Source organism: Melanaphis sacchari, unplaced genomic scaffold (assembly GCF_002803265.2).
Source record: "Melanaphis sacchari strain LSU unplaced genomic scaffold, SCAv2.0 Contig0_pilon_pilon, whole genome shotgun sequence".
In the NCBI taxonomy this organism is placed as follows: domain Eukaryota; kingdom Metazoa; phylum Arthropoda; class Insecta; order Hemiptera; family Aphididae; genus Melanaphis; species Melanaphis sacchari.
The window spans coordinates 250940-264508 of record NW_020270366.1 but is presented as its reverse complement, the minus strand read 5'-3'; positions in this window follow the sequence as shown (position 1 = coordinate 264508).

The window sequence follows — 13569 nt, the reverse complement described above, 5'->3', positions numbered from 1 at the left end:
ACAATGAATTTAAAATAAAAATAGTATTATTAAAAAAGAGTTTCATTTATAATAGATGCTATAATATTATTATAGTTCAAATATATATTAAGTAACTTAAAATACTGTATTTAAAAAAAAATGAATTTAAGTAGCATAAAATGAACCATGGAAAGGTGTATCATTAAAACGTTTTTAAATAAATAATTCTAACAACTAAGGTCAATCTATTTCACTGCATATTATAATATAATATAACATTGGTCATTATTTCTCACGAAATTGCGTACGAATACAATTTATGTACATTTCAATTATTTTTGTATGACATTTTACAGCTGTCGACTAATAACTTTAATTAGTATTGTAATTCAATACGTAATATTTATATGTGATTACGGTAAGATATGTATTTGTCCTTTAATCGCAAATTACCAGCTATACCCTGTCTAGCGAGAGAACACGCGAATTCACTAATTCTACGCATTAACCATTTCCGCACGATATCCTATCGCAGACTAATCGGAATCTGTGGCAGGGCATTATGCAGGAATGCTGCGCAGAAGAACCAATTTTCATCGACCCGGAGTATATCCTTTTACTGGAAAGAGTATATGTAGGTACTTAATTATTATTGAAATTGCTTTCGCGATGACCACGCATATGATAAATATTTGAGTCTGCACTATTTGTCTTACAAATAAAGATCAGACATGTTTAGGTATTTGCAGCTCGTGCAAGTAAAACATATATCCAAATATTATTATGATTGTAATATGCAATATATACCTGACTTATGCATACAATAAATTATTTACATTATACATTTAAATTGGTGAGGAATTGTTTATATTAGCACTCCACTGCTTATGTTTTTACTTAAGGATTAATGAAGATGAATATTATTCGTTTACTGCAATAATTGGTTTACTTTAAAAGAACCAACCTAATTTCAATTACAAAAAAAAAAAATAAAAAATAATAATGTTTATCATTCGTTTGAGGGTGCAGTGGTTGAAATTCCATATTGTGCTGAAGGAGTGCATATCGTACCAATATAAAATAATATTCATCAGATAATTTAACTTAATAACATCGTATCCATTACACTACTTGCTTGTTTATTATTTTATAGGTGTTATACTAAGAAAAATAGTTTTGAAAGAGGAAATTCCTGTTTCTTGCAATTTTTTAATTTGATGTCCTATTATGAGAGAAAATATTTCCCTATTATACTGTGTAGTATTAAAATTAAACTATATTGTTTTTGTTTATTAAGTTTCATGAATCTACTTAATGTGAGGTAATTAACGTTTTGTTATACTTTGTATTATTTAACGTATATTTTTTTAATACTTCTGGATATTATATTTCATTTAAAAATTAAAACTTAATCTCGTGTTTATTTGAATAAAACGATTTTCTTATTTGGTGTTATACAAAAGCTTATTAATATTAAAGATAATGAGGTTATTATATTGTATTATTATAAAAAAATAATAATTTATAATTATATTAAAATACCAGAGATGAATTATAGATTTATTTATTATTTAAATAATTTAATTTTAAAATAATATAGGCCTCAAAAAGCATGTTTATTATTTGAAAATACTTTGAATAAAAATTTAAAAATAAATATTATGATAAAATAGATTGGTAATTTTTTTTCATGAACATTTTTATTTGAAAAAAAAAATATATATATATATATAAAATTATCTATGAATATTTTAATTAATAATAAAATAAATTTAAATTCCCTGGACGAAAAAAAAATATATAAGTTTAAGAAAAATAGAATTTTAAAACTCAAAAGAATTATTATTGCCCTTTTAATGATATTATTATTTTTTTGTCGCCTTAAATTTCAGTTTTAAAGACTTTTAGTTGCGTTATTATGGCTATTTTTATTTTGTGACTTAAAGTTACTCTCAGTAAGTTAAGATTGTATCTGGTAAGAAGAATGCATATTACATCACTAGATGTTTTTAGATTATACCAATGTCAGATCTAGTGATTTTCATAAGATATAACTTCTTGTTCACCAGTATATCCTAAATTAAATTGCTTTGTTTTGAAGGTAATAAATGTTAATTTTAATAATAATAATAATTTATTTTGTGATACATTTGTTTGTACAAATAGAAAATATTTATAAAGTTAATACTATATGATATAATAACATCATAACATTTTTTTAACATTTTTACATTTAAAATTTTAAACTAAACTTACTTAAATGCATATTAAGTTATCTAAACAGTTTTTCGAAATGTATTAAATAATATATTTTCTACAATTAAGTGTATATTATAGTATTACTTGTATATAAAAGTATAATATTTATATAAAATTACATGATGTTATAAAATGATATTATTATATCCCACAATATTATAAATAAATTGAAATTCTATGGAATAAATGTATTTATTTTACAGGAATGTGTATTTTTTTTAACCTTTTTCTTCTTTTTTAAGTCATTTTTTCTAGTAAAAAAAATATTTCCACCATCAACTCAAAGGTAGTTTACTGTAAAAATTTAATACTTTAAGGTTGAGATAAAAAATTTTCAGATCCTTTTTAATTAAGAAAAAAAGAAGAGAGTGAAGTAAAAATATGCAAAACGATTCTGAATTCTGAAAATCTGATTTTCCACTATTACCAAGTATTTTTTATCATTGCTATCAAAGTAATTTATTTTGATATTTTTAATATAGTCGATTGAATCTACTTTTCTCGAAAACATTGCGTTTGAAAATCGTATTTCGTGTATTAAATAAAATAATACATGATAAAAGTTTGAAGTAACTATAAATAATATCTCTTAATTATAACAAACAAACTAAAATCACCATTATTTTTTTAAATGTCAAATGTTGTGGAATTTAAATTTGTTTCTGATTTATGAGCTACTTATGAGAAATCTTGAAATAGTTTTAATTCTAAGCTATGAAATTAAACATTTTATAAATTTTTAATGAAAAAATAGTTTACAAATTTTGTCAAAATTTTATCTTTGAATACTTATAAAAAACTTGTGACTTTGTATCTTTGCTTTAATTTATTTTGATAGAAATAATAATAATCTATGAAGAATCTTGTAATAAACTATCAAGGTGTTTAGCTAAATGTTTTTTTTTTTTTTTTTTTTTTTTTTTATTGACTGTTATTTAAAAAAAATCAAAAATGTCTCATGAACTTAAATAATTTAAAAAAAGTCAACATATTTTCAAAATCATATATAGAAATTTTCAATATAAACATTTATTGAAAATTTAAAATATTTGCTATTATTGATTCTGTATGAATTACAATTAAATATAAAAATGTATTTTATCAAACAATATTAATTATTAATAAAAACACTAGGAGTTAATTTTTGTTGGCCCACAGAAGTATCGGTTAGATTCGCTTTTTTGCCAGAAAATATTCTGAAATTGAAAATTAAAGCTTTTTTTGTACTATAAAAAGTATTTTTAGTTACATAAATGTAACACAAATATAATTTTATAAATAACTTTTTAAATAAACCTAACTTTTTAATATTATTAGAATAAACCATTAGACTTAATGAATAATGACCTAAGTTATCAACAATTTAGATCATCTTCATTCAAAATTGTTTTTCATCGTAATAGGTATAATGATTTATAATCGGATTCAAATTTAACATATCCATTATTAGCATTATGCAGCTCCTATAATCAACAAGTAATGACTAAGTATACTTAACAGTTAATACCTACAACTACGTACATCAGAGCGGTTACTTACTCGAAGGCTTTTAATATTTGATCTATGTTGATAGCATTTTCAGAACTGTTATTCGAGATTTCACGTATTCATATCCTATAAATTATAAAACATAAAAAATATAATATATAGTGTATTTTTTACAAAATTCGTCAAAATCACAGAAAATTGCAAATCGTTTTATACTTAATAAATCATAATATATTTAACTTTAATAGACTAGACTTGAAAATTGAATACAAGTTTTTTTTTTATAAGTTATTCCAAATAAATTCTAAAAATATCAAAAATACACGAGCTGAAACATTGTCTTACGAACAATATTTGTTTATCATATGCTATTAATAATTGAAAAATATTAAGTAATATTTTGATATTAATAATATTATAAGTAGTAATAGACACTATGCAAATACAATAAACGCCAAGGGATCCTATAATATGATTATGTTTAACGTATATTATATTACATTATTATAGATGTTAATCTAAATAGAGGCTTATAATATAACAAAGCTCAAGATTTATAACTTGGTTAGGGTTGTGTAGTATCATTAGTTTCTGCATCGTCATAAAATAATACGTTCGTTTAGGATATTTTCTTGTCTAGCTATAATTGGAAATTTATACAATGTGAAAAATATATTTGGTTGTAGCAGTGAAGCGTATGTGAAATGCATTAATGCATTATGTAGGTATGTTGTGCACGACACACGTCACACAGGCAGACTTCGTGATTCGTCTCTTTTTGGTAGCTTACGTGACCGTAACTAGTTGTTGTACCCAACTCAAGTTAATTTTATTACACTTACAGCTTATTAACTTTAGACAAATTTCCAATTATATATTATATAATATTATGTTATACAACAGTGACGTTGTGGGTGTTTGAGGATAGTTGAATATAGTATTACTATACGATACGCGAAAATATCAGTTGGCTCTGTGTTTTAAATTATTAATTTACCAAATATATCTTACCTTATAGAATCGTAATGTATCGCGATGTACACTTATAAGTATAATTAGAACATTTAAATTATCAGTAATTTATTATAGGTAGGTATCATAAAATAATTTATTTTTAGTTAAAATATAATTGTTAAAAAAAAAAAATTTCTGCTCGTCCCTACTTAAGTTATAGCATATAGTATTATGTGTATTATTAAAAGGCAAAAATAAATACATTATGCAAGTATCATATATCATAATATCAATATTTTTGGTAACATGTGAATTTAATATTTCTAATTCATATAATTTAAAAATAAATATAAATTTATTATTAAGGTGGCGATATTTGATAATATGTATTTTGAAATAAGTTTATTTATATAACTTAAATAATATATTTTCAGCTGTTTAGTCTGTTCGGTTAAATTGCAAAAAAAAAAATTGTTAACTGTAAATACATTGTTTTTTTTTAGTGAAAATAATATGACATACTGTATCTTTAAATCAAGTATTCATATTGTTACTTTATCTTTAAAGAATTAAACATTAGCCTTTAAACTTAAATTAATTTTAACCTTTGTGTTAAATACACAATTTTATAAATTGTTGGTTAGCTTTATTTTTAAACAAATAATTTCCGTTACTAAAATTTAAAAATTAAACGTGAAGTTAATTTTAATCTCATGTTATTATTTAATTACGAATAGAAAGTTAAAAATTATTTATTTTTTTTTTCATGTTTAGGAGGATTGTGAAAAAGTTTAATGTGACCTATAACGGCTATAACATCAATGTAATTCAAATTTAGCTATAGTAGTTTGAGAAAGTAATTTTTCAATTTTATTCCGATAAAATTTTGGTGGATGTTGTTTTTAATATTTTTAATTTTTTGTATGCAATTATATATACCATGTATATTAGTTTTACATTTTGTGTTACAGTTCACGAGATGTTACTATTTATAATGTTTAGGTGATTGAATCATGACGAGTTCCCAACACTATAACATATCTCTATTCTGTAAAGATTTTTCATTATTTTATAATACTTTTTTTTTCTGTGATACCATTACTAAACGTTAGCATTATTTTTCTTGTTATTTTATAATAATGCAAATTTAGTAAATATATAAAATTTAATTTAATGAAGAAAATACTGGTAGGCAAATAATTTAAAACAACATTTAAGTCGTTTTAAATACTTTATAGCTGAAACACAAATTTAATAAAACACTATATTAATATAATAAGCTTGCAATTTAAAGTTATGTATTTCTTTTTTTTTTTTTTATTAAAAATAATAAAACACCCAAAACTGTTATCGTTGTATAATAGACACATATCATATACAATATACATATCGCTAATAAGTTATGTTGGGTTAAGTTAATAGTTAAATAATTATATCAGTAAAACCAAAGTTATTATTTAATTATATCAAATATCCATATAAGAAATTATTTAAAATTGTTGGTTATTCCAGCCAAATTACTGTTATAATAATATATTGTTTTATATATTATGTTAAACACCTTAATATTTTTTTATTGTATATCTGTTATCACATTAGGTCATTATATTAAATAAAATTCTGAAATTTAATATGAAATTTGTATATTTTAATATACCAAATAAATGAGTGCATAATATTAGTAACAAAATGTGTTTTATTTTTTAATAACCAATGATAATAAAGTAATATTTTGAATTATATGAATGTATTTAATTATTAAGAAATAACTGAAATAAATAATAACTGTAATTTACAGATCAAAGCTGTTCATCATTACATAATCATACTATGTGCTACGCACTATAGCGACTACATATTGTAATACACTTAAAATTTATCTGTACACATTTTAGTTGTTGAGTTGAATAATAAGAAAAATAACAAGATGAATATTAATATAATTTTAAATACGTTTCTAAATTTATAAAATAATATTGCATAAAAAACTTATCATTTTCATTTTTTTATTTGAGAATATGATTAACTAACATTTATTAAAAAATAAAAATTGTTAATTTTTCAAACATGATCGGATTATTATTTCGCATCTATAAGCTAAAATTAGTATATATTTTTTTTTAAAAATAACAAAAAATATTCTAACATAATTTTATTAGATAAAAATTAATTAAATTCTAACAAAATAACTTATTCTTATAAATATTACACATATGCCATGCATAAAATATGATAATCACGTGTATATATTTGTCATACTACTTATTTCAAAATTATTTAGTTTACCATTAAAGATGTTATTTATTCGTCGTGTGGAAATTGTTTCAAATGTTTGTAACTAACTTCTATAAACAAATATACAGTAACAACTGTAGGGAGTAACACACGTGGCTTATGCCATAGGAATTTGGAGTATTTTACAGATGTCTCGTCGTAAATTTAAATGATTTTAAACGTTATTAGATATAAGACGGTTATCTGTGATTTCCTGTAAATTCTTGTACAACCTATTTTATTGCAATGATATAATATACACTTACGGTAAAACGGTAAAAGAAAGATGAAAATCTACAGAAAAAAAATTATTTATATTTTTGTTTCTGCAAAAGTAATTGTGAATGTTTAAATCAAATAATATACCGTGAAAACAATTATTAATAATAATAAAATCTAATATGAAATAAATCACACGTTGGTCAGAACAAGCTTATTTGAATAAATTGCGTTTAAAATTTAATTTATTGCCTTGTTTGTATAATTGCTCAGATATATGATAATTTATAAAAAGGTTTGTATGTACCAAAATGTTCGTGGACGTCATCATATAGTTATCGGGCGTACAATAATAAATAGCAGTTATAATTGCATATATTATATTTACTGAGTTTTAAGATAATTTATGCAAAAAAATAGTTGCACGAAACGTCTAAAAATCAATTTAACCACCAACTAATAATGGTCTTCTTCGAGTGTACAGTTCATGGCGTGATATGTTTCAAAATGTCATGTCAATCAATGTGAACATTTGTGGCGGTTTATTATGTAAATCATTATTCCAATACAGTAACTCACGTTCCTCCCTCGTCTGTTTTGCACTTACGAGTATATAGGTACTACAGTAAGTATTAATTACACAATTACGGTGGTACATCAGCGTACATAATTTTAATCATATACAAATAACTGGGTAACTGACCCTGAAACTACTTGTTAAATATTATTATATTCCATACGATCCATTCGTTTTACTTAACAATATTTTGTGTTCATTTGTATCGGTTAAAAACTCTCATCATTAATATTGGTACTGTTTGTAGCACAACAAATCACTGCCTAATACTACGTGACATTAAATTATCATTATTTGTCTGTTAATCTATTTTAATCCATATAATAATCAATATAGTATAGCTATAATAATGCCTAATATTATCTAAAATTTTATTATATAATTCAATAACTATATTTCTATAATAATATTTTATTTTATAAATAAAATTTTTAATTTTAAATATTTAAAATATTATGGTTTAATATGCCTGGTATATATTATACAACATACAAAAATATAAGCTTTTACGTTTTTAATTTTATAATAACTGTTATACATTATATATTACAATGATTGTAATGATTTTACTGTATTTTCATGTACAGAATGAGTTGAATTTTATTTGTTTTGGTTAAAATGAAAAATAGTATAAAAATTGTTATAATAAGTGATCATTGTTCACTATTATATATATATAAGGAGTATGTCACATAAATCAATGATGAGCTTAAAGTATTGAATCTAGATACTGTTTGCATATAGATTAATAAAACAATTATTACAATCTATAATAAGTTTTAGTCTTAGTAAATACTTAGAATACAATATACAATGTGAATAATATTCTACGTGTTAGAACAGATAATACATTTAGTTAAGCATTTGTCTCAAAGAGTAAAAATATTGTACGAGTGAAACTTTAAATCTTATTCTAATATTTTCAACGTACATATATAACCATACCAATATATATAGTATAAATTATAATGTGTTAAATCCGTATGTTTAACATTTAAAGTGTCCAATAAAAATAATAGTTAATTGCTTAAGTTTTTAAAGACTAGGGTAATACTTGTTGTTTGATATAATTTGAGACTTTAGAGTTTCTGGCTAATGATATATTTAATTAAATGATTATTTTTTCTTTACTAACCAATAGTGGGGTAGACATGGGCACTTTGTATTACAATTAAAATTTTAAATATATTTTAGAAGTATTGAATTTTTACAATATTTACTGTATTAATTTTTACCATTTTCCCTTAAATATTTTTCTGAAATTATAACAATATTATATATATTTTAAGTCAACAATTTAATTTTATGACAAACACATTTTTTGGTATACATTTGTTTGGTTTCAATTAACTAATTTTTTATATTTTTTTAATCACTATACGTGAAAATATTTTAAATTTTTATAATTTTAACTTAGAACTATTATAGATATAAAAACAAATAAAGAACTTTTGATGCGTTGAGATAAATTTTATTTATACTGTTTCTTTTTACTGAATAAGTAAAAATAATAAATAATAATTTACTATTTAGCGAAGAAATTAGGTTTTAGAATTGTTATAATACTCTATATCTTACGTTATCATTTAATTAAAATAGGTAGGTAAATAAAAAAAAAAATGAATCTCTATAAATTTATAGTTTTTAATAATAGGTATGTTTTTTGGTATTTAATACGCACATTTGTTTTAAATATAAATATACGAATCTATAATAGAACGAGTTGCGCATCATTTATTTTTTTTTTCTAATTCTTGTGTAACATGATAAATTTCTGATCAGCGGAACTAATTTTGTTGTTCGTGAGTCAACGAGAGAAAATAAATTGTGCGACTTTACCAACTTAAAAAAATAAAAATAAAAAATAATATTAATAATAAAAAATAAATATTTATACCTCAAATAATTAAATCAGATATAATAATGTATAGAAAAAAATAATGCTTTAAGTATAGGTATGTGTTTTTCTAATTATTATATAGTTACTATAATTTCATTCAAAATATAAAAATTATACAGTATTTAAAATATTTTTTGAATTTCATTTTCAAAAAATTATCTAAGTACATGCTCAAAATAATTTTATTTTTGAGTTAATTAAATATATTTTTTTTTTTTTAAAGTTATTGTCCGTTTATTAGAATTAAGGCTAAAATTGTTGTAACAATTACATCAAACAATTTTTATGCAACACTTTATTATAAATAAATATTTGATTTAAATTAAAATAATTTTATTATTGGTTATAAATGTACTAGTTGTAAAGCGTCTTTGTGGAACTAAACCATTTTTAAATTTTACGTAAATTCAGAAATAATAATATTACGACATATTATGAAAGTTAAAGATGTTTGACATGGGAGACTGTTGCGTTAACAATAGATAGGTACTAAAAATATACAAAAACTACCGTTATACCTAATAATTGTAATGTCGTTGTGTACAATCAAAAAGTTAATTTATGTAAATATAGTAGGTGTATATGCTTTGAGTGTAAAACGTGCATAATCATTGGACTTTTGTCTTTTACAGATTATTACCTACCTGACTCTTATAATTTTAAGTTCTGTTACAGTTAAGAAAATCAGCTGAATGTTATTGTCTTTTTAACGGAAATATTTTCAATAAAAGTCTGGCTGATTACTTACCATTTGAATTTAATCTAATTATATATCAACGATTAAACATTATATTATACATAAATAGTATTATTGTATAAATATTTTTACGTATATATTGGCATTTGGATTTCAACAGCGAACGGAATTGATTGACCGGCAATATTGTTTTGAGAATTAATGATAGATAGGAATTTAGATATTATATGGTTTTTTGAATAATTTAAATATTGCAGGAATCAATATTCTTACACATCACTCCAATGTATCATTCACCATATATTTTAAAAATAAAATCATTATTTTTCATTCAGTAATTCGTTTGGATGTAATATGTTATAATGTACATACAGCACTACCAAAGAAAACAAATAACGATTGTCATAACTCATAAATAACAAACAAAATGATAATAATATTACCGTAATAATTATATTATAATAATAATGTGATGCATAGTCTTAAACTATGAAAATTTATATTTATTTTCATTATTTTCTTTGTTTATTACCATGACTTCCGCTGAGACTGGTAAGTATTATAATATAGGTATTATATTTTATTGTTCATGACGCAGTGCCGACCGTATCCAAATAATAAATGGAGCTTGTAAACAAATACGAGTATACAACTTAAAATAAATACTGTATCAGTATTAAGTCTTTGTTAGTCAACAGTGTAGTCTTGGATTAGGTATTTAAACGGTACAAATTGGCTTAATATATAATGGCATTAATAATAAATTGTAATCTTCTTCTTCCTCAACTTACGGCTCGTTGAGGTTAGTCATAACATCTGCTAGCCATATAGGTACCTTTCCATCGTTCCCTGTCTTTTTCATCTCCCACTCATAAATTACCACAAATGGTTCGTATATTCTTCAGTACTGTATCTAGCCATCTCTGTCATGGTCTTTCATAAGGTCTTTTTTATTTAAATTCTTGTAAAGTATTTTCTTCATTTTACTTCCTCCTCCTCACTAGACAAGTCCAAGCCACTGTATACGTTTACTTTTCACAAGGGAAACAACATTAGGATGTTTGAATAGATTCCTTAAATCTTCATTGTGTTTAATACTATAATTTCATGTTGCTGTGTAGAAGTGTTGTGGGATGGGCCATATATTCTTCTGAACACTTTTTCTTTCAAAGTTATAAGTTTATTGTCATCCTCTTTGTTCGTAGTATATGCCTTGTATCCATAAGTTAAGATGGGTCTTATATATGCCACATCTTACTTTTGTTTCTCTGGAAAGTAGTTTCAAATTAGGTTTCATAGCGGTGGCGTTGAATGATACAACAAACTTGAAAAATTGTGTCGTTTTCATATTTTATATTTGCACTTACAATTTAAATTCTCAGAAAAATAGTTAAGTTAAAAGTTCTGAAATTGTAATTACCATTGCTTATAAATTGATAAAAGAAATCGGAGTTTATCTATAATCAAAATTTTGATTTACATGTGCCATGAGTGACTTACATGTATATTAAATTGATTTTTGATTTTTTTTTTTTTTTAATTGGCTTTATTTTCTAGAAATTTATACAATTTGTACAACAAGTAATATTTATAATCAACAGATAGTAAAATGAGTTTATACACATGATGAAGGAATGAAAAGTTTTTGACACCTCGTAAAATTATAAGTACATAATCCTTAAAATATTAAGTCGCGGCACAATTATGTTTTGAGACATCTAGTTGGGTTGTCGAGAAGGGTGAGTGATACTAACTCGGTTGATTAGTTAGTTGGGATTATCTTACAGTTTGGTATGGAGCATTTTTAATGAAAAACAACAGTTTCGTCGATAGAAAGCTACTTAAAAACTCATTTAAGACGAACCAGAGTGCGCCTGTGATAAACCGTAGGCAGATGTATAGAAAAAGCTTGTAGTTATTTTGTTTTAATTCTTAACAGAGCCTCAGATTACAACGCCATATATTTGAAATATTTTACCTCAAATTTTGAACTCTTAATTTCCCAAATGGTTTTGTTTAGTGGGGATCAATATATTCTTGAAAAATGTATAAATATATGAATAGATAAAATTATAAAGATGAAAATTCAAAATACAAGAGTTAAAATTATTATTTGAATATGAAAACCACGACTTACGAGAGAAAATATTATAAGCTATACATTTAATGTCATCAGATGGATTTTTTAATTTTTTTTTTTTAATCTAATTCAAGAATATATAAATAAAAAATAATTTAAATATATAAATTTATAAATATAAATTTGTTATCATAACTATTGTGCTTATAATAAAAATGTTATTGAATGTAACTATATAAAATATGAAAGTAATTTTCTTCTCTGCGTTTAAGTTATTTATTTTAAAATATTTTTGTATTAAATAATAACATTTTGTGTCATAATTCATTTTTTTTGAATTCTTATATTTTTTGCATTAAGTAAAAAAATATCTACAAAATATCTTAAAAGTCGATTGATTATAATTATTACTTTTATGGTAATAATAGAAGTATATAAGATTGGATAACCTTAAGTAAACAGAAATGTTTATTGTACTTTAAAATAAATGTTTGACAGGTGTCCGCCCCTCGATAATCTAAAAACTGATATTACGTCACTGATTATAAGTGATTATGTTTAAGTATTGATCATTATTAACAGAAGGTTTTTGTTGTATTTGACTTTTACATATGTTTGTAGAAAGTAACTATTTATCTTATTTAATTCTTCAAACAACAATTACGATTAGATATATTTTTCGGGTAATAATAATATAATATTTGTGAGTCTATACAGTTAATATCATATTTTTTTTAATGCATATGCCTTTTATTGATAATACTGAAAGATGTCATGAAATCAATGTTATGCTATAGTTAAATTTATTTAGATACCTTATCTAGATAAAACACTTGTATATATTATCTTGTCTAGATAAATTACACAATTAGTATCTCACTGCCATCCAAAACTAAGTTATCTAAATTAATAAATGTATGTTATTCTCGAGATACGAACATCATGTTTTCGGATATTATTTTAAAAATTATTTATGAACTATGATTTTAACATTTTATGAGCCGATATATTAACTAATAACAATAACAATAACTATAGGTTATTAGTTATTACCATATTATATCTACTCTAAATTATAATCATATTTTCTAAATAATTTGTGCTATATATAAGTAATACACGTATAGTGTCATGGTTTTTTTTTTATTTTCAGAAAAAAA